The sequence below is a fragment of the Scomber scombrus genome, chromosome 1, assembly GCF_963691925.1.
Source record: "Scomber scombrus chromosome 1, fScoSco1.1, whole genome shotgun sequence".
NCBI classification, from domain to species: Eukaryota; Metazoa; Chordata; class Actinopteri; order Scombriformes; family Scombridae; genus Scomber; species Scomber scombrus.
In genome coordinates this window covers 5,096,818-5,119,994 of record NC_084970.1, presented here as the reverse complement: position 1 = coordinate 5,119,994, position 23,177 = coordinate 5,096,818, and positions in this window count along the sequence as shown.

Sequence of the window (23,177 nt, the reverse complement as noted above, 5' to 3'; positions counted from 1 at the left end):
AAATCCTACACACTGGTCCTTTAAATACATCTTCATGGGATTTTAGCATGCAGGGAATTTCTTTGCAATGTGGGGCTCTGTATCATTTACAGGTTGATAAAAGTACATGGGGAACTCAAGTCGTGAAACTCTCACTTATTTTTGTTCTATTACTGAAGTCAAAGACTAAATGAGACCAAACACTTTAGAGAAGTGTCTGTTATCAGTAAGAAATAAAGGCAGATAGAAGGCAAACAAAATAGAAGTGTGACTTCTTACCACCCCCCCCTCCTCCTTCACCCCCTTCGACTTGTTCCGCAACATATCTTCCCTACAACCAAACTGCTCATCACATTGAGGGGAGACTTTCCATAAATGTTTAATGACATTGGGTACAACCAACGCTTTGAAAATGTGCTGCTCTTTTAATTTCCTTTCCTCTCGTCTTTTTTTTTTTTCTTCTTTTCTTCGTTAGCTCACCCTATGCTAATGTCTCCGAATGTCTCGCAGCGTATCCTGAAGGGAGCCGAGCCAATTGTGCAGTTGTGATATTGTGCTTTTACTAATGTGCCAATGCTAATTGAGCAAATGATAGTTCTTCTTCTTCCCTCTGCTCTCCTCCAGCCTTTTCTTTGATTTTTATGCATTTCCCCTCTTGCATCACATGCGCAGATCTTGTCAATTACAGCTGTTGGTCCAAATTATTGTCGACGTTTTGTGTTATTTTTGTTGCGTTTGTGCGGCTAGTTAATCAAGCCTAAAAAAGATGGATAATGAACATATTCTGTTTCTTTACTGCGGCGAGAGAAAGGAGACAGGATGGAGAGGCCAAGAGGGGGCAGAGAGACACACTTAATCCTCACTATGGGGGAAAATAAGACAATAAAGATCGAAATAGAGAAGAAGGAAACAAAGAATGAGAGAAAACAACTCCCCATCAAGCCGTAGAGGTGACCGATGGCAGCCAGTGTGTGTATGTGTGTGAAAAGCTTCTATGTGATAATAGGACGTGTTTTGCCAGCAGTGGGCAGTATGATTTTATTTGCCATTGTCCTGCAGTAAGAATCTGTGACCTGCATCCCCTGAGATCAAGAGGTCGACCCCCCCTTCAGCTGCACCCCAACATGTTTAACTTCACCTCCCCTTTGGCCTCTCTGTGCAGGGCAGGCTGTACTGTGTGTGCCTCTGCATATTTACTCGTGTACTTCTGTGTGTGTGTGTGTGTGTGTGTGTGTGTGTGTGTGTGTGTGGTATTGGTTCAGTGGTGGAGTAATGGTGGAACCAGGAGGAGGAGGGGTGACTTTAATCCTCAACTTTACACCCCCAAGGTAAGACTGAGAGGATGAAAGGAGAATTTAGCCAGGCCCCCCCGTGTGTGTGTGAGTGTGTGTGTGTGTGTGTGTGTGTGTGTGTGTTTCTGTGTGTGTGTGTGTGTAGGGTGCTCGCGTCTGCGCCAGTCTTGGGCTCGGCCATAGAGAATGAATGGGTTTAGTGCCGCAGCCGGACAGAAAAATCAATGCTTCATATGAGGAGGCTGCGGGGGTTAGGCCTCCGTGTTCATGTCAACAAGGCTATTGGTTTTCTTAATACTCCAAAGTTGGCGTTTCCCCGCTTCGGGAGGGCCGGTGAGGTGACTTGTGTGGTCAAAGCTTAACAAAGGGATCCTGCCTTCTAGCCTTTGCTGTACTCGTCGGCAGAGGGAAGCCGAGCCAGGATTAATTACCAACTGTGCCGGCTGGATATTAGTTGTTGTTTTCTCCCATTTTCACATGGCACCAGTGGGCTGATGCTATTGGAAGACGCTCGTGTGCTGCAGAGCAGTGGGCTAATGCTGTTAGATGGAGTAACACAGTTAGATGTAATAGTGGCAGGATGGCGGTGTGGCAATCAGGCTGCCCCTCAGTATGGCTTTCACACAATAATCAATGGCTATAATACTGCTAGTGTGATTATTTTAAGAAGACGGACAAGATGTCATCTCACTATAGAGGGGTTTCACATTTCAAAATAACATCACATTTAAATCTAATATAATTATAGCACACCCTGTATTAATAACCGGTATATTGGAGTATATTTAGTATAATTTTTTATTTAACTTGAGTATTTTAATTTAACGTTTCATTCACTTAAATACAAACATTGCACTTTTTCCTCCGCTCATTTTTTAAAAAACTTTTCAGAATAAGAGTTTTCAAATCTATAATGGACTTAGAAATTATAATATATTATAATACAACAATTTAAACTACCCCAAATATGCAAAATAGTCAAAATTAGCCCCACCATGACCATATAAAACATTAAGATTATGCTTCTGCTGTTAAAACATCATCAATAATGATCCAATAATATAATATATGGGAATATAATCATTCTGCTAATGAAATGAATACTAATGAATACTTTTACTTTTGATACATTGAAAGAACTTTAATTGAAACATATATTTTTCACCCTGTGGTATTGGTACTTATACATAAGTAAATGATTAAAGTACTTCCTCCACCACTGTTGATGACTGGTTATAATAATAGGGTTAGGGTTTTTTGACTCTCCAATTCACACCTCTCTTTCCCTTAACTACTTCGCTCAGATATATATTTTTTTCTTTTCTAGAACTCTAACCATATTATTGCGCAACACACACACACACAAACACACAAACACACACAGAAAGAGAAAGGGACCAGTCGTTAGCGACACTATGCTATAGACAGCAAACCTATAGGGAGGGGTCTGTGGGTCGGCTAAGGCAGGGCCGGCCCAGCCGTTGAGCATTGCTCACCCAGAGCAATCGGATGAAAACGCAGTGCAGATGTAATTTGTTTTCAATGGCTGTTTCAAAAGAATAATTGTGGTGACACTGGCCGGTCGATAATATGGATTTTTGTTTTCGAGTTCAGTGTGTGTGTGGCGCTAAGAGAGGGCAGGAAATACAATGCTGCAGACCCAAATACAATAAAAATAGATTGTGTGTGTGTATGTGTGTGTTTGTAGGGGTATTTGCAGGTCTGGTAACCATCACTGGGCCCTGGACATCATTGGAAGGATTACTAAATGTGTCCTATGGGCTAGCTATAGGCTGGTATTCTCCCTCTCTCTCTCTCTCTCTCTCTCTCTCTCTCTCTCTCTCTCTCTCTCTCTCTCTCTCTCTCTCTCTCTCTCTCTCTCTGTCTCTCTTTCTTTCTTTTCTTTCAGGGAAAAATCACTGACTTGCCTTGAATAAACTCACTTTAGATGAAACACAGCTCAGGGAGAGAGGAAGCCTGGGTAGAGCTGCGTTACGTGTAACCTGGCAGGACAGACAGTGTGTGTAAGCGTGAGAAAATACACACACACACACACATACACACACACACAGCATCTGCCAAATATCTCTATCAATTAAAATTTTACTGCCAATTTCAAAGTACTCTTGCCGCCATGATTTACACTAGATAAGAATTTGAGCTGTATAATCTGTCTGCCGTTTAAATGCATGAGGAAAAACACCTCAGGCCATTATTTAAATATCAGAATAAAGTACAGTTTTCTTTCTTTCTTTTTTTTTGCAACAAATACTGTATATGCGTTTTTTATTTCATGAAAATCATAACGCTTCCATTTTTTTCTTTGCAACTTTTTCACATCTACTTAACACTGTAACTGTACAGCATGGATTGCATCACTACGCTGATGCAGTACATATATATATATAAATGCATGCAAACACACTTACACTTAGTACACACTTATACAAATGTACGATTACTCTATATAGGTTTTTATTTGACTTGATTCATGCTGAAATAATGAGCTCAGAAAGTTCTTGAACACATCGTAAAATATTCCTCTCCTCCACAACATGGCATCTTATGATTGGCTCTCATAATAAGGAGCTCTTTCCTCTGGTTAGTTTGTGCACTTTCTAACTTCCGCGTGGGGTAATTTGTCGCTCGTCCCCTACTTTCCCCCTTTGTCCTTCTCCTCTTTCCCTCATCCCCTCCTCAGGCTCATCTCGATATGGCCACTCTGTTGCCAGATAATGGCCACTTTGACCATTTGCCAAATCAGACACTGTTTTGCTGGGCGATGGAGTCAGGGCAATTCTAATTCGTCAGAGGAGGTGGAGGTGTGTGTGTGTGTGTGTGTGTGTGTGTGTGTGTGTGTGTGTGTGTGGGTGTGCGGACATGGCTGGGTTCATTGAAGGGGTGGGATTGTGTGACATTAAATGAGTGAAGGCAGATTTAGACAGCACACTGGGGCTGGGTGGAGAGGGACATACAGTAAAAGGACATTATTCCTCTGTAGTCCAAGCCCTCGCTGACACTCTCCACCCCCTCCTTTCTCTCGCTCTGTCTTTCTGCACTATTCCCTTGCCGCGGGTGGTCACCAGAGACCAGACTGGGGCTGATTTATTCTCCCTCTCTCCTGTCCTCTGCCTGACTGCTTCTGCAATGGAGAAATTTCCTTTCTCTCCCTCCCTCTCTCTCTCTCTCTCTCTCTCCGTCCACAGCAGCAGCAGCAGCAGCGGTACTAAAGCAGGGAAAGCAGGGGAATGAGAATAGGGAGGCTAACATTAGAACGTCTACCTCCCTAATACACTGTTTTACACTGTCTACTCCCACTTTCCCACCCCGCTGGTCGCCTCTCTCCAACTATGTCTTCCTCAAAGGCCATCTGTATGTGGATATGTGAACACATCTACAGCTGCACTAATAATACTTCTATGTACACTACTATGTTGTACGATTGACAAACTAAAAAAAACTTCAATTTACCTAAAAAAAAAATCCTTGATGAATTTGATCATTTCAGACCAACATATTATAAAAAGGTAATTGTGGAGCATAATCAGCTGTCAAAAGCTTCATTTCATTTATCCACTCATTTGACGAAATAATATTTAATTTGTGAATATTTCCACTAATAAATTAAGTCATTTAGAATCAACAATATTTTAAGAACTTTTCATCCACCTTTACAAGTATTTAACCTTGAATTATTATTATTTTTATATATCTAAAAGCTTGTAGGAAGAACAAACAATTCTTGATGCTTCAAATTAGAACAACTCAGAGACATAAAGACACAGAAGTGAAATTATTCTTAAAAGTGGCACCAAGTCTTTGTTTATATTAGCAGTTATCTACGCATATAGTTCAAATTTACCTCCAAACTCAAATAGGTGTCATTCCATTGTGTTTCATGCACTTATTGAGGCTAACTTGATTATTGGTAGTTCATTTGGTGTGTTTAACACAAATTATAGATACAAAATTATACATTATGTCTGTCTGGCAAAGAATCTGAGACCAAACAAACATTAATACACAGTACTTAAACAGAAGAAAAATGCTCGCGTCCACAAACCTCTTGAAAGTTAAGAATTATTACACATAAAGAAATGTAACAATGACAATATGCAATATTTATTGCAATTTACTGAGTTATTACTGCAATAATTTGTTAGCGAGCAACAGCTGGGGGTAGTGACCATGCTATGCCTCTATGAATCTCATTGTGACAGTGATGTTGCCAGATTTGTATCATCTTGCCAGAACAGAGACCTTTCCTAAAATCTGCGCTCACCTACTGATTTTGAAACCCACACAGCATAGAAGTGTTTGAGGGATTTGTCCGGATTTCCCCTTGAAACCACACATTTTCATTTTTACACTTATAATAAGTGAGATATTAGGTGTTGGTAGGCACCTCCTTCCTCTTCAAACAAAGCCAAACTAACAATTTTCTCCTGTCTCCAGTCATTATGCATAACTAAGCTACAAGCACTGTTCTTAACACTAAGACATGAGATCAATATCAATCTCCTATTTACTCTTAAAAAGAAAGCACTTCCCAAAATGTTAACTTTATAATTTAACTATACAAGCCCAGTGATGGTGATTTATTGCATTAATAAACACAAATTTGCATGGAGCTAAAATCCATAGAAGTAAATTTACGCCCTAAAAACAAAGGCAGGGTGGACATAGACGGTGTAGAATTTGGGTTATGTTCGATCCTGGAATTTTCAGGTGACCGGGCCATGCCAGATTATAATGCTTCAATGCTCTCCTCTTATACCAGAGGATCTCTAGACATCCCAAGGCTCAGTCAGTGAGAGGAAAAAAAAAGAAGCACAAAGCAGCAGCACCTGATGATGCTTCAGCCGCTCCTCCGGGCAATGTGCTCAAGTGGCATGGTGACACTCGTTACACCAGCCAGTGTTGGGGCTAATTGCCAGTGGGATGAAATGATCCTGAATCCTGCAGACGCTGACAGGTGAGTGGGTGTTCAACTATGACCAGTAAAAGATTTCTCCAGTGGCCAGTATGCGAGAGGAACTGAGATGGGGCTTCTATTCAAGATATACAAATTCCTGCATGTATGCAAACAAATATGTACACACACATGCACTCCCTTGAGGTCCACTAGTGCACAGACATCCATACGGTCCCCATTCTTCATCGAAACCAATGACCTGCCCCTCAAGTGTTAGATTATGCCCTTAATGCCAAACACACACACATACACACCTCCTTACCCATGTCTCTGCTTTGCTGGCCGCCATCCTTGGACACTCCTCAATAGTAAGACACTGGCACACACACTATTGATTTTCATTTAGATAACTTAATGTTCACAGACAATTCACAGCCCCTCCATCACGGACGCCCCGGCCCCAGTTTAGATGTACGAGCTCGCCTCACTGTAATCTGCCACCATATCTCTTCCTCTCATGCTCTCTTCCTCTCTCTGTTTTTCCTTTTTTTTTTTTACTGGATTTTTTCTAAACTTAACCAATTCCGAATAAGCGGGATATAAATGGAGAGCAGACGCTGCATCGATCAATCAGGCTTCGCACAAACACACACACGCGCACGCACACAAGCAGTGCGAATACATTTCCCACCAGCGGCTTTCCTTTTCCGCCTCCAACATCCCATTACCTCCGGGTAGTTGGCCAGTCAAACAGGAATAAAAATTGCACCCCAAACATCATATGTTAGGCCTGATTTGTCGAGCGGGAAGCCTGACAATTCCCAGAGACTTACACGACCCACGCCGGTGCTGGAAATCAGGCCTGTTATGGCGGCTGCACGTCTATAAAGATTGTTCATTTGGTGGAAAACAGCTACCTGGGCAGGGACAGAGAGAGTGATGCAGAAAGCGTTGTAAATACACAGGGAGATATATGGGCCTGGCTGATCTAGACTGGGACTGTACGGCTGCCAGCATGAATCCAAGGAAACAGTCTCAGTGAAGGGTCTTTATGGGGTATGGGGGGGGTTATTCTTGTTAAATGAAACTGCAACTTGCCGCGAGCAAATGTTATTTCAGTAAGCAAATAAAAGCAGTCAGGACTACAGAAAGTGAGACCAAATATATCTTAATCTTCAAACATGGCTGAGACTAAAGCAAAGGGAGTGCTTTTTCTCAGTTATCTGAGGGGTATTCTTCACACCCTCGCCAGTTTTGGGACCCTGATGCTCATTGTAAAGTTTGTTTAATCACAATATATGCAACTATTGCCTTTATTATTGAGTTAAATGGTAAACAGACTGTACTTATATAGCGCTTTTTTAGTCTTTCAACCATTTAAAGTGCTCACCCATTCACACACACATTCATACACTGAGTTGCCATGCAGGGTGCCAACCTGCTCATCAGAGGGAACGAACATTCACACACACATTCATACACTGATGGCACAGTCAACAGGAGCAGCTTGGGGTTATTTGTCCAAGGATACATTAACATAAGGACTGGAGGACCAGGAATTGACAGCCTAAAGAATAAAGGTTGACTCATTTGCAAGGTTATTTGAAAACATACCACTAAATGCGACAATTAAAATCCAAAATGAAACTTCACTGAATCTGCTCAATCTGGTCTGTGCCTATGAGTTAGTTTCATCCAATCACGACTGATGTTACACATTGTAACATACTGTAACAACAATGGTGAATCACCTTTTCATTTACATCTCACAGCAGCCAGTTGCTGCACACTCAGATACCAGCACTCCAGACCAAGTTAGCAGTATAGATTATTATAAGTCCACAACAATGCATGTGAGTTGGCATTGAATTTGCACTGTGCAATGTGTCGCTTTTTATAGATAATGAAATGTCTGTTATGTGACTCTACAGCTGACACGATGCTTCTTGGGTGAAGGTGGAGCCAACAGTCCTCTGCAGCACTGTTTTGCACTCAACTCTCAGCCCTCCCACATTTTAGTAGTCCAATCAAATGTAAAGGATTTAATGGAAGATTTAAATCCCTCTTGTTCAAATATTTAGTTTCACTGAGAAATATGTCACTGTACAGACACTCTCACTTCTGTTTCATGGAGCCTCTAACCAATACATCCAACCTTGCAGTGCAATATGTGCTACTAGAAACTCCAGCGATGACCTGAAGCACAACATGTTTAACACCACCATCTTTTACTAACTTTAACAACAGTGCTTTTGTTGCCTAACCACATGCAGCAGTCAGGATGCAAACCCGAGTCCCTGTTGCCAGAGTCCTGTATCTTGTATGCTCTCCTTCCACTCCCACCTCTTACCTGGGAATACAGAGCGATATATGAATGTAGCGCTTCATTCATTTGACAAAACGTTACGTGTAAACATATTTCTACACAGCGATTACATTTGTCAACACCACATAATTGAGAATGCAATTTAGTTGTATATGAACATAATTTGTGTTAGAGCACGTTGCTCAACTGCAGCCTCACAGAGCTGCATGCATGGCTGTAGACTCTTAGGGTGCTGCCAGACCTGCACATTTAAGTCCAGTTCAATTAAACTCTGGTTCGTTTTACACCTCGGTGTGATTTAATTTCATTCATCATTTGGCACGTGTGGACACTAATCATAGTCAGGTGCAACCATACAAAGTACTATTTTCTTACCAAGAGGAGGTGGCTTCCATCCAAAAGGAACACTGGAGCGGATAATTTGTTGTTAAAACATAATCTAACCTCAATCTTACCCAACTACTAGGCATACTCTTTGAGTGTGAGATAAACAGCTTCCATAACCAGGTGTGCTTTACATACTGTGATGCGAATTAGAGAATTTAATAGAATTAATTGAGGTTGGACCTGGACTAGCGCAACAAAGTACATTGTATTTGGCCACAGAACCTTCTTCAGGATCTTCTTCCTGTGTCTATGTTCTTGCTCCCACCTCCAACCAAAAGGCAGACTAACATTCTCATGTGGTTTGTAGTGATTTATTTTGATCCACTTGGACTTTTCTCTATTACTGTGTGAAAAGAAACCAAACTAAGTGATAAACGCACCAAGTTAACAATTCATCCACTGATTCAGAACACAGCAAATGAACTACAGGTTTGAAAACACCCTTAGTCATGTTTAAATAGGCAGGGGAACTGTAGATGTAAAGACTACACTGAATATTAATGTCTCGTTCATATTTGAGACACAGTCTAGGTAAAAGGCCCTTGAATTTCAAGTTATTGCTTTATCAACATCATCTTGTCCACATATTACTCCACAGTTAATTCAAATTTCATATGTCTTGCAAATTTGATGTGTTAAAAGATAATTTGGGTTTATTACTTTGATCTTAAACACTGACCTCATCTAATTGGACCATCTTTGTGATTCAGATTTGACTTAAATTGTAGTTGTGCGCAGACAGTTGCGTAAAGTGGGACTATTGCATATATTTTGGGTGTCCTTACTTCCAGTTTTACATCCAAAAAAACGGACTTGTTGGCTTGTTGCCCTCATCAACTTTGCTGTAGCAAAAATGTCTCCGTTTTCACAGATCTGAGTAAATACTTTGGGGAAACCCATAGAAATCACATGAGATCTGCATTTTAATCAACAGGAATTTACCTCTACATCCACACATCCATAAAACGTATCCAAGTTGATTCATTAACACCAGCGGCAGGGTATATAAGCATACATATGAATTTGTTACTACGCACAGTATATCTGCTTCACTACATCTATCAGAGGGCGGCCTCGTATCCTGTTAGTTCACTTTCTTAACTCTGTAAAGTCCCCCTGCCCCTACCAAACACCCCCCCCAGCCTTTTTTTCCAGCCTGTCTCTTTCATCTTTCTCCCAGCTGTCCCCCGAGATGAAGGATGCTCGCAGATGAAAGAATGAAAGAAGACGAGTCACACTGAGGACAGCTCCTGCTGCGCTAAGGCCACCACACCGCACACTGGTTGACTGGCCACTACTTAGTAAGTTAGCACCGTCCACACACATACACACACTGCTCCATCCTGTCACCTTATGTTCTATCAACCCTCATTGCCACAGTCTACAGGGGACGTTAAATGAGTCAAAGTGGCAGCGGAGGAAGACGGGGGTGACAGAGAAGAACATCAAGGAAGTTGAGGCACCGACTGAGACCGAGTGACATCGTGGGCACAGGAAGTAGGCGTGAGCTTGACACGACAAGCCGTGGCACTTTGAAATGTACTAAAAGGTCTGGACTGGACACATCAAAACAGATGAAACTGAGAAGGCAGAGAAGGGAGATACAGATGACAGGAGTAGAGGAGTCCTTCCACATGGCAGTTTTTGACAGACAAGCGAGCTAAACGAACCCCCATAGTGTTCGTTGCGTAACTCCGTCTCCCTGCAGGGATCTGTCCCTACAATTGGAGGACAGGTGTGATGAATGATTTGATTCAAGGAGAAAACTAATTGTAAGAGGCAAGAGCATTTAAGGATTATGAAGTCCCACCCCGTTCTTAAACATGACTCCATATGACGAGTTTAGCCGGACAATGCAGAGGGTCTTTCTAACCCAGATAAAATATGTGTTTAATTGACAGAATCTAATGGCGTTTTTCGACAGCAGAAAGAACTTTACCTTCATAACGACCGTAAGACCCTACATGTGGTTTTGGTTCTTGGGTCATAGATCTTGCCCAAGTCTCTTTTCTCTACTTAATAGTTTCTGGTATATTATTAGTCAAGCACAAGCCTCTGGAAAGCTACTTCTTGTGTAGCATTCAATCAAACTGCAAACAAGGAATGGTTGTCGCTACATTGGTGTTAGGACTTTGGACGGCAATTTCTTTCTTCAACAAAGCAGCAAGCTTCCTGACTAAACAGCAAAACAATGGAAACAGCATTCACTCAAGCTCCCCGTCCCCTATCCTCTCTGTTGAAGCTAGGCTAAGGTTGACTGAACCAACATCGATACACACACACATATACATACACACATATTTCAAAAGGGGGAAAAGGCGATTTGACAAACTGTAGCACGTATCTGTCACATCACAGGCTCAATAAGATAACTCGATTCTGCTTACATATCAGAGAATATATGAGGTGGAGGTGTCTATGGAAGAAAGGCAGGGTGAGGCAGGGAGAAGCAGCACTGAATGTAGGTAGATTATATGTATAGCAGTCCCTAAATACATGTAGAAATGCAGGAAATGCAATTTTTGTCTTGGGTGAGGACTCTCAGTGTCCACTCTCCCCTACTTCTCAAAACAAAGTTACAGTGCTGACTAAAACACACAAGCAAACTGTGAAGTGTGGCGTTGCATGATTTTTAGCTGATCATCCAAACACATTTGATCGTGCGGATTGTGTTATGTATGTGCAGGTTGAATGATCACAAATGTTTTATTGCTTTACAAACAGAGGAAAGAGAGGGATTTTCATTCCTTTTTTCATATTTTTGGTGTACATCAAACAGAACAGTTCACAAAAGGTCACAAGATTAGAACTTGAAGAATGTATGCACTGTGTCTTTAATGTTAAGTATACACTCAAGGTATTAGCTATATTATTAAATGTGAGCTTAATTGGTTTATTCTGCATCACAGCTGATGTGTGAGTATAATGCAGGCACTCGCATGTTGTTTGGAGACTAGTTTGTATTTGATGATTGATTTTAAATTCAATGTGTCTTCCAGGACTTTTTTAGATCATTTTGAGTCTGGATTTAGAAAAAGAACTTGCTCTGACAAAGTTGGGAATGGGTTGGGTTAATGAAATGACTTAAATTAAAGGAACACTTACTTAATCAAAAGTGAGAGTGACACGTGAATAAAATGACCCAACATCACCACAATGTACCCACTACTCAGGCTTTTCATGCTTTTCAAAAACAGCTTCACTTCATGGCATGTCCCAAACGCAGTGTGGTGTCAGGTACAGGGGTGCTGAGGACAACCTCCACTCTAATGTTCAATTTCAAAGAATAGGAACTTGAATACGCTTTTAGCACCAATGTAATACGGTCTAAACAATGTTTGTGGGTGTACATTGTGTGTGTGTGTGTGTGTGTGTGTGTGTGTGTGTGTGTGTGTGTGTGTGTGTGTGTGTGTGTGAAGAATACACTGTCATTTCCTCCTTCACACACAGCCTTCATATACATACCCTGATGTGCTTTCACACTCTGGTAGAGTCCCTGGTGTTAACATGCTTTAGCTGATCGTGTGTACTGATGTGTGTGTGTGTGTGTGAGAGAGAGAGAGAGAGAGAGAGAGAGAGAGAGAGAGAGAGAGAGAGAGAGAGAGCAGAAGACAGATGGAGAGTGAGAGAGATGGGTTGGAGCACCCTGTAGAAAGTGCCACTGCTCATGGTAAAGTGGCATGAGAAGGGAAAGCTTGTCTCACCCAATCATTGTTTACAAGTGTTTTCTGCTGTACATTCAAGCTTAATCTCATTGCCAGCCACCAGCTTTTAGTTCATGTACATGGATTTTAAGTAATTGCTTTATATCTATTTTTGCTTTTCATATTTTTCTCCACTAGGAGGTCAAAGGACAGGATCAACTAGACTGCAGCATCCCAGGAGCTGGAAGATATTATTGTATATTTACTTGTTTAAGGACAGTTCAGCCAGTATCACAGCTCTCTTCCAATTAGCTCAAAGTGTGAATTTTATACTTTGATCCTTTAAGAAAAGCATTTATACCATAGTGTGAAAAAAGCATACAGTCCCTCGTTTAAAGCTGCACTAATCTGTGTTTCTATATTAACAATGAATCACATGTTTAATGTTAAATATATCTTTCATAATGATGAACCCAGAGAGAATTATGACCCAAATCTGCAGTGTTTCAACCTCTTTCAGCTCTTTGTTGTGATGTTACAACTTCGCAACTTTAACTTTATTTAAACCCTGCTAAACCTCACAGTACACTACTTCCTGTCAACAAAAGGCAGGAAGCGTTTAACTGGTGAACATAGAACGTTTAGCAGCTACAGAGCCAAATACTTCTCTCACGAGGTGGAGGAGACCAAAAACAGAGATAAAAAGAGAGTGAATATTGGACTTGCATTGAGTTGCTGGAACTACTAGCTTTCTTACATGTTTTCAACAGCTTTATAAGGTGATAATATTTCACGTTCTATAGTGACATAATGCTGTTTAAACCTTGTCCACTGTCCTCATGTGGCAAAAATAATGCAGCTTTAAGTTTAGTAGGTAAATCGTAAAAAGTATTATCTACTAATATATACAGTACCAGTCAAAAGTTTGGACACACCTTCCCATTTGCTTTAATGAGAAAGTGTGTCCAAACGTTTGACTGGTACTGTACTTCAGCATCAGAAGTTGAGTTTAGAGTGTTTAGAGTAAATTACTGGATTGTTAACATTGGTAAATTCACATGTAGGCAATATTTTAATGTAGCTGGTAAAAGTGGAGCTCATTTTAACTGCCGTATGAACTGTTGGATAGTTTAATTTATAACAATGCATTTCCTTTTCTGTAGGACAAGTACAATCTAAATCTGTCAAATAAATGTACTGAAGTAAAATACAACATGCCTTAGAATCAGTAAATTAGAATAAATTGGCATTAAATAGAAATAATCAAACATGTTCTAACGTGCTGTAATTGAGTTAACATACTTAGTAACTTTCCACCAATAACTTGTATGACTGCAGTGACATTGGAGTGACATCATACACGTCTATGGTCTCAGCTTTCATTCGCACAAACAGAGCGATTCTAACATTTAAACTTGTTCATTCAACACCTTCATTAACTCATGCGGCATTGGGGCCGATCTAAATCGTCTCAGCTGTTGTGAATGGGATTTTGTTCTGTTACGGCACTACATTGAAATTTTCCCACCAAACTTTTTTTTTCTCCCTGAATTGGAACCATTATTTCTCTACAGCTCGCAAAGAACTCCAGTTGTTTGCACACTAAGTTGGGATAATATATTTCTCGCTCTCAGAGCAGAGGACTCCTGACACAGACACAGACACAGACAAAGAACCGGGGAGGGAGGGGAAGGAGCAAGCTAGCTGAGATTTAGCATTCCCAGCACGGCACAATTAAGACTGAGCGTTAACATACACTCCCAGTTTAACCACATTACTCTTAAAAAATGTTACACAAACCAGAGACATCTCTGACAGCGCAACATTATCCCCCCAGTTACAATTAATTACCCACACGTCCTCCCCATGCATCCCATTTACATATCTTAACAAAGGCAGGGGGATCTGCCAGGAGGGGAAATACAGGTTAGTTAGGCATGCCAGGGAGCATGCCGATGTGTCTGTGTCTGTGTGTGTCTGTCTGTGTGTGTGTGTGTGTGTATAAGACTCATGCTGAGATCTGACTGATAAAAAACAAATGAATGCAGATCAGCTGCTGATACCTGGCTAAGACAGATTGCCAAATGTGTTCCCTCCAAAACTTCAAATTCTTTTCCGCCTCTATTGTAGCGTTCATGTAGATATCACACACCTGACACCCTTTTTTTTTTGCTGCTGTTCTATCTTGTTTTGCATCATGCTTGTATACGCTACACTGTGTGTTTCTGCAAATGTGTGTAGACATTTTGACTTTGTTTTTCTGTGTGTTTTCCTCTCTCTCTCTCTCTCTCCTCTCCTCCTCCTTTCTTCTCCATTATTTTTTTACCTCTTGTTCCCTTCTGTCTCTCATTTATAATGGGTAGAGGGAGGCTGGAGATAAAAGAGGCGAGCAGGGAGACAGAGTGAGCGGTCACACTCTGTGATGCTATCTGCTACCCACAACGCATTGCAAGTGGACGCCTGACATGTTCTATACATCTTTCCACTCTGGCGCTCATTAAACAAATGCCCGTTGATATATAGCTCTCAAGAAATGAATTTTTACCTCTGTGGGCTGGGGACCTGCTTTCTCTCTCAGTCCTTGCCTCCTCTGTGATCTCTTGGGCCCTTGGAAAAACACACACACACAAACACACTTACACACTGTGCATGCACAAACACATAAAATCCAAAAACAGAGATAACAAATGTGGCCATGAACACACTAACCACGTACATGTTCTCCTATACAACTGCTGGGCTGTGTTAGCTGATATCACCTGAGTATGACCAGTTACTTATATGAGAGCTGGCTGCATACACTGTAAAACAATATGATTACCCTGATATATATATAATGACTCACACTAGAACCTTTCCCATCTGGAGTCTGAATGTACTGCTTTTCCCATGATGTTGATAAGAAGCAGATAGATTTCAAACAGATTCATTTATTATCCTTGTTATCTCCTGTAGGCTTACTTTTATTTCTGCTATAGATGTGTTTGAGGATAAACTTAGTGAAACTCAGTTTTCCTACCTTTTTATATTCAGGAGTGGAGTTTACAAGCCTTTTTAGGCTGGCATAAATCATCATGACCTGAATCTATGGCATACACCCCAGTAAGCAGAGCTAGTTATATATAAAGATAAGATCTTCTGGAGGAAACAAAGTATAATCTAATATTTTTTTTGTGAAAGATAATTTTAGTGTGTTTGGTAATTTATTCCTGAAAACTTTTTTCTAGTGGCCCATTATCTATAGTTTACTCAGGTGTCTTAACCTGTAGAGGTGATTGGAACCCATACTTGTTTGTAAGTGAGTCAAAATCACTCATATTAAAGGTAGGGATATTTACTTAAAAATGTAATATCCGGAAGTATCGGTATCGGGTTTTTATAACCGATGTTTGTTCTGAGGGCTTCAGCATTTCCGAGCCTACATGAACGCAGCATGGGACGTTTACCGGAGCGCGCTTGATTACAACAACAACACGCTAGCCTCATGGGATGCTAACCGTGGCTAAAAAGTTCATAGCGTCCATCGCCATGTACACGAACACACAAACAGAAACAGGTTTACCTCCTCATTGTCATTATCTCTGTTGTGCTTTCGGCAAGTCGCCTCTGTGACGTCACCGTCAGAGTCTGGTGGGAGACACAACAGCTGAGAGGACCGAGCAGGCGGGGAGTTCTGGTCCTCTGAAATGATGCGAACGCGGAAGTAACTTAAAACTGCATTCTATCAAAAGGCCACCAGGGGGCGACCGTTTTGGTGTCAAAAGGACTTCCGTCTCTTTACAAGTCAATGGAGAATTCCACTTCTCACTTGATTTCTAACCTCAGTAAACGTTTTCAAAGTGTGTTTATGGTCTCAATCGCTAGTTTAAAAGCCTTCGTCAATGCAGTATGATGTTCATTTGTGAAATGTTGGCCTCCCTGATTTTATATTTGACGATAAAGCAGGGTATGCATTAGGGCGTGGCTACGTCGTGGTTGACAGGTTTATTGGTTCACAGGTTCAGGAGGGCGCCTCTTGCTCCTCCTGATCCCCATTTACACCGGTGCTTTTCCTGCTATAAAAGTCAAAGGTGCTAATGAACTTCCATAAAAAATACATACAGCTACATTTTGGACCCAATTATGTAAAGCTGGAATAATGATTAAAACAAAAAACTTGTGCCAAAGTGGGTGAGACCACACCATTTGTCCCCATTACAGTTTGTGTTCCCTTCCATACTTGTCATTTGTTTGTTTAAATGTAAACAAACATAAACATAAATGTAGCATTGTTTTCATATATTATCCCAGGTTTTGTCGGTGTTTAGCATTGTGTTACATTTACACCTGCATTTAGAAATGAGTGGATAAAAGTGTAGTTGTGTACATGCCTTAGTTTGAGTTATCCTGAGTTAAACTTGTTCATTTAGGTCTAATTTGCTTGTCTTTTTATTTTTGTTGAGACACTTGTTTTGTTAAACTTGACAAAATGAATCTCTTTTTTACTCATTTAAAAGTCTGAATCTGCCTCTTATGACCTTCCTCTAGCCAGGCTTCTCATCATTTATTTCCTGAACAAGTAAAAGAGATAAATAAATATTTCTAGAAATATGTGAACAATGACATGCTTTAAAAAATGAATCTTAAGAATATTGATAAAGAAAAGAGCCATGTCTTTTATGACCCACTATCTAAGGGTTAAAGATGACAGCTTCATAGCCAAAACCTAATTTACAAAACCCCATTCATTGCAAATCTACTTTGAAGAATCTCTGTGGCAGGAGTTGTCAATAAGTGACGTTGTTGTGGCAATTTCTTGTTAACGGCAACAATAAGAGATGAGTTTTGTATTCACACTCCTCTTTCATTTGTCTGAAGGGGGATCATTACTCTCTTGCTTCTGTATGGAAAGAGTTTAATTAAAGTACTAATGTCATTTTCCTCCAATCAATGGGTATTCTAATAGGAGCGTGTGGATGGGCTGAGAAATGGAGGCCAGGGCTTGATCTGCCATTTCCACAGTTATTGGTAATAGAGAACGGGGTGCAAAGGCTGATAAAGTTCACTTGAGGAAGTTGGGTGCCATGTAGCCTAATTACTGTTGGAGAGTAAGGTTTGGAGAGGTGAGGAAAATAAGTTTTCATTCAATGGGCCCAAATGAAGACAACTAATTCCATGCTTATAAAGATGACCACTGAGAGCATTTCAAGTCATTCGACAAAATTATTCTTTATTGTCTGACTTAAAGAAATAAGGTTACATGCTCATAAATGAACAATCTAAGTGTTGAAAGCAGCAGCTCCTACAGTTTATATAACTGAAAATAATCCCTTGTAATATATCAAGCCTAAAATGCAGTTTAAAGTCTAAAAATCCCTTTTCCTCTTTATGAGAAATGGTACTGATTAACGATAATTCCATATTTGACGTTCCAAAGAAATATTGTTAATACCTGAAGTGTCATAACACATTATCAGGGTTTTTCTTAGAGTGCCAAAATGATCATAATCACATATAATTATATAAACACCAGGGGGAAAGCTCTGAGTACAGCATGTGTACTCAGCACATGTAATTTAAGCACAGATGAAAGCCTTGTAAAGTTCCAGAACCTCTTATTAAACAATAAGAACAAGATGGCAAACATACATTTATTTCCTTTCCGGCGAATGGACACAATGGGTTCTTGTAATGTATGTGTACTTTTAGTGAATATGAACTCCATTTTAAGTTTAACTAACATTACAGTAGATTGCCAGTGGAATAGACCTGGAAACCGGTTTGATTTATCCTAGCAAATTGAGTCTGAAAATGGCACAATCCTTTGTTTTTGGCACTGTGATGATACAAAAGTATCTTATGATCGATAGGCAGAATCACAGAGACAAAATAATTGGAAAAATGGGGAGAAGAATGTCTACTATAAGGAGGTGCTCTTCTTTTTTTATACCCAGTTCGAATTTGTTCGTTATACAAGCTTGGGCCTTGTCTCATATTGACTACTGCCCAGCAATCTGGTCAATAAAGAACTGTCCAAGCTTCAGTAAGTGCAGAATAGAGCAACACACCTTGCACTCAGGTGTTCATTGGGAGACAGTATAAACCAAATGCACGCTGATCTTGTCTGGCTGAAAGTAGAAAACAGATTCATATGCAGTCTTCTAGTTTTGGGTCATGAAACAAGACAGATTAGGAGGGGGGTTATGTCACAATTTCTCAACCTAGAACCAATGCAATGAAAAGAACTTACATGTAGAGCCATTTTTCATTGGAAAGCAACTAAAGAGGTTATTCTTGGCTAAAGACCTGCAAAATATCAAATCACTTTTTCTTTGGTAGCTCAAAGCATTTGGTAAGCAGGTCATAGATAGTGTTGTTAGTACATGTGGTTGCTGTGCGGCAGCCATCTCCTGTTCCTGTGCTGCAGCAATCTGCTGAGCCTGAGCTGCAGATGTCATCAGTTCATCTGCTCCGCAGCCTTTTCCTGAGCTGTTAGTTGCCCCGGTCACTCCAGCTGATGCCCTGCCAGATCCCCAGCTGTTGGAAACCTCCGCCGACGTCCTGTCAGACCTCCAGTTTGCCCTCCCCGCCAATGACCAGCCAGACCTCCAGTCAGACGTCTCTGCCGACCCACAACCAGACCTCCTATCCTGCAGCCTTCCCTGACCTTCAGCTGGTGGTTACTGCTGATGCTGGTCCTGCACTCCAGCTGCCAGACTCTGTTCCTGTAGTCTAGCCACTGGACTCTGATCCTGCTCTCCACCTGCCGGCCTCTGGTCCTGCACTCCAGCCACTGCCCTCCAGTCCTACACTCCAGACACTAGATGCTTATCTAGCAGCCCAGACCTGCAGCCAGATATTCTTGTACCAGCCTTCTTCACCAACCTCCAAAGTAACCCCCTCTATGTTGTGATCTCCAGAGCAGCTCCGCTCATGTGCCTGCCCTTTGGAGGTCGACCATAGGGCCAGTCTCCAAAGTGGTCCTGCCTATATCCCCAGTCTCCAGAGCAGTTCTGCCTACGTCACCAGCCTCCAGGTCATCCTCCAGAACTGCTCTGCCTTTGTGATCAGCATCTAGGCCATCATCCAGACATACTACACCCTTCAGCCCTGCCACTTGGTCATCATGCAGAGCTGCTCTGCCCTTCAGTCCTGCATTCTTGTCACCGTCCATCCTCTCAGGCTGTCCACCTGAGGTTTTCTGTTCGGCCTTTGCAGTGCTCCCAGGCCGTCTGCTCCACCCTTGTCTAACCCTTAGGCTGTCTGCCAGAGATCCCCTGCTCCAATCTTCAACCCCTGAATCCCTTTCCAGACCCCTTCCACCCACCCTGCCCAAATACCATCCATCCACTTATTTCCACACAGTCTGAAATTTTTTTCCCCCACATTTTCCTGGAGTCCCCTCTTTTCCCACAGTTCTCAGTCATCACCTTTTAAACTTTACATGTCTGGTATTGATAAGAAAATAACCCACATTGATTGTTAGATATTTTGACAGTTCTAGTACATGCATTGTTCCGTTTAGGACTAAAAACAGCATAAATTGACTCTTGAAAGCTCAACATTCCAATAATTTGTTAATCAAAATGTGAATCCAGAGTTAATTTGCTTCTGTAGCACTCTCATCATGACATACTTTAAAATGTAAATGCAAATCAGATAATTAACATGTACATCCAGGAGAATTTAAAAAAAAAAAGTGTTCAGGTGATCAGTCTATGTATTGAGAGGAATCCATTCTTCCCTTTGCTCCATACTGGATAGCTGGGAGTTAGTGGGCATGCTTGGCCTTGTTTGCCCTTGCATGCATTTGCTCAGTGACTGGCCGCTCTCATTAAAGCTTGCTAATGCACTTGTAAAACAGTCAGCAAAAACGATAGATCACCGCATGTGGCAGAGACAAGGTGTGTGTGTGTGTGTGTGTGTGTGTGTGTGTGTGTGTGTGTTTGTGTGTGTGTGTGTGTGTGTGTGTGTTTGTGTGTGTGTGTGTGTGTGTGTGTGTGTGTGTGTGTGTGTGTGTGTGTGTGTGTGTGTGTATGTGTATGGAGGAGGAAGGGAGAGGGGTGGGAAAAAAAAGAAAGAAGGGAGAGGGAGAGCAAAAGTGTGAGGTGAGACAGAGGGATGGGGTGAGAGAGACAGGCTGAAGAAAGAAAGAGGGCACATGAAACAGAGGGAGAGAGAGAGAGAGAGGGAGAGAGAGGGAGAGGAGGGAGAGAGAGAGAGAGAGGAGAGCGAGAGAGAGAGAGAGAGGTGGTATTGGGTGGAGGTGGATGCTGGTCAGTGGAGATGTCGGTGGCCCATTAATCTTGGCCTCTTCCTGCCTAGTTATTGTGTATTTCTTTTGGCCAGAGATTGATTGTAGCAGGGGAAGATGAATTTGCCCGTGGACCTTCTTTTCTCTCTCCCACCCTTTTTATTTTTTTTCTAACTCCTGATGCTCGGCCAAGGTGATAATGCTCTCTCTCTCTCTCCCTCTCTCTCTCTCTCTCTCTCTCTCTCTCTCTCTCTCTCTCTCTCTCTCTCTCTCTCTCTCTCTCTCTCTTTCTCTCTCTCTTTCTCTCTCTCCCTTCTGGTTCACTCGCTCTTTGTACACCCCACCCTACACCCCCCACTCCCATGTGTGTGTGTGTATGTGTTTTTTTCCCCTTTCATTTATTTTAGATTACAATCATCATCTACTGCAGGTTGCAGAAAATGTGTTTGTATGGCAGAAAGAAAATGGAGATCAAGAGTCTGGATGTCACTGCCTTGGGGCTGGAGCATGAGGACGGACACTGACCCAGCTGGACCGAAATGTGGAGCCAGGGACAACTCAAAACACACACACACACACACACACACACACACACACACACACACACACACACACACACACACACACACACACACACACACACACACACACACACACACACACATACACACACACACACACACACACACACACACACACACACACACACACACACACACACACACACACACACACACACACACACACACAACCACACACACAGGATCAAGCATCCCTTCCCTTATCCCTTTTTTTTTTTTTTTTTAACAGTCTAGCAGGTAAAATGGGACAAGAAATGATGTTTATACACTGAACTCATGTGTGTGTGAGTGAGTGTGTGTGGGCATTTCCATGTGTCTACTTATGACATACCATTTAGGACATTATACCTGATCTCATACACAGCTACCTAACCCTGCACTAAACTGTCACACACACAATCATACTTTCCTATGCACATCATACTGGTTTGGGGTGTATGACATTAAGGTTTATGGCCCAAACAGCTTCTTATAGCTCTGCACTACTATGCAGTCATGCATGTGTCAGTGGTAGTGCAGTGCTGTATTAGTGCCAGATCTGCAGCAGTGTATTCCCTGGTCTGAATCCTACTTAACCCTGTGACTTTAGCACGGCCAGACATATGCTCCAGACCTGCAGGGAGTTCCGTCTGGCACACACACACACACACACACACACACACACACACACACACACACACACACACACACACACACACACACACACACACACACACACACACACACACACACACACACACACACACACACACACACACACACACTAACACGCTCTCATACACACAGATCATGAGGATCAGCTTTCCCTCAACCACCTTCATATTCCAATCTTGGTGTAATTGTATAATCAATGGCTCTGTGTATGGATCATGGTGTCCGTCCCTGCCAGGAAGTAGAGCAGCAATGCACTGTAAATGGGACTGTGTAAATATCGGGAAGAGTGGGATTTTAAGTGGTGCAAATTTACCAAAACACGGCTGCAGCATAGCCAAAAAAATCTAAAAAGCAGGAATTTTAAAACTGCAAATATATTTTGCGCTGCATTTCACATTGTTGTCAATATTCAATTGCAAAATCTGAGTGTTTCTTGTGGGTGCCACTGAGTTATTTTCTGCAGTGCTATTTGGGTTAAAACATTGAAAACAAAAGTTAAGAAAACAGCATGAAGTAGTAAAAAACTTCCACAACAGCCGAAGATTGAAGAAAAGGCCAAACAAAATTGGTGAATCTATAAAAAATTCAGTGAACAGTCACACATTTAAGGTTGAAGATAGACTGTGAGGGGCCAGTGAGGAACTCTGGGAGTTCCTAGTACTATAGGAAACATAGAACAGTCAAAGTAGTACTGAGCGTAATAATTTCTTGCTCAGCTATAGCTCAAATACTGCGATAAATCTACTAAAATATGACTGTAAAAGTATCAAGCGTGCTCTACAACTATTGTTGTATGTCCAGTGTCCAGAAATATATGTGACTGATGTTTGATGAATGTGACGTTTAAAGGTGCAACGTGTAAGATTTATTTTATTGCCCTCTAGTGGTAAAGTTGCAGATTGCAACCAACTAAATACCCACTCACCCTCCACTTACAATCATGTAGACAGTCTACGGTAAACTCTCAAAAAATGTGAAATCCCTCTCTAGAGCCACTGCTTGGTTTGTTTGTTCTGGGCTACTGTAAAAACATGGCAGAGCAACATGGTGTGCTCCGTGGAAGAGGAACGGCCCCTCTGTGGATATAAAGGGCTCATTCTAAGCTAAGAAAAACACAATCATTCTTATTTTCAAGAGATTATACATAAATTAAAACACACTTTTCA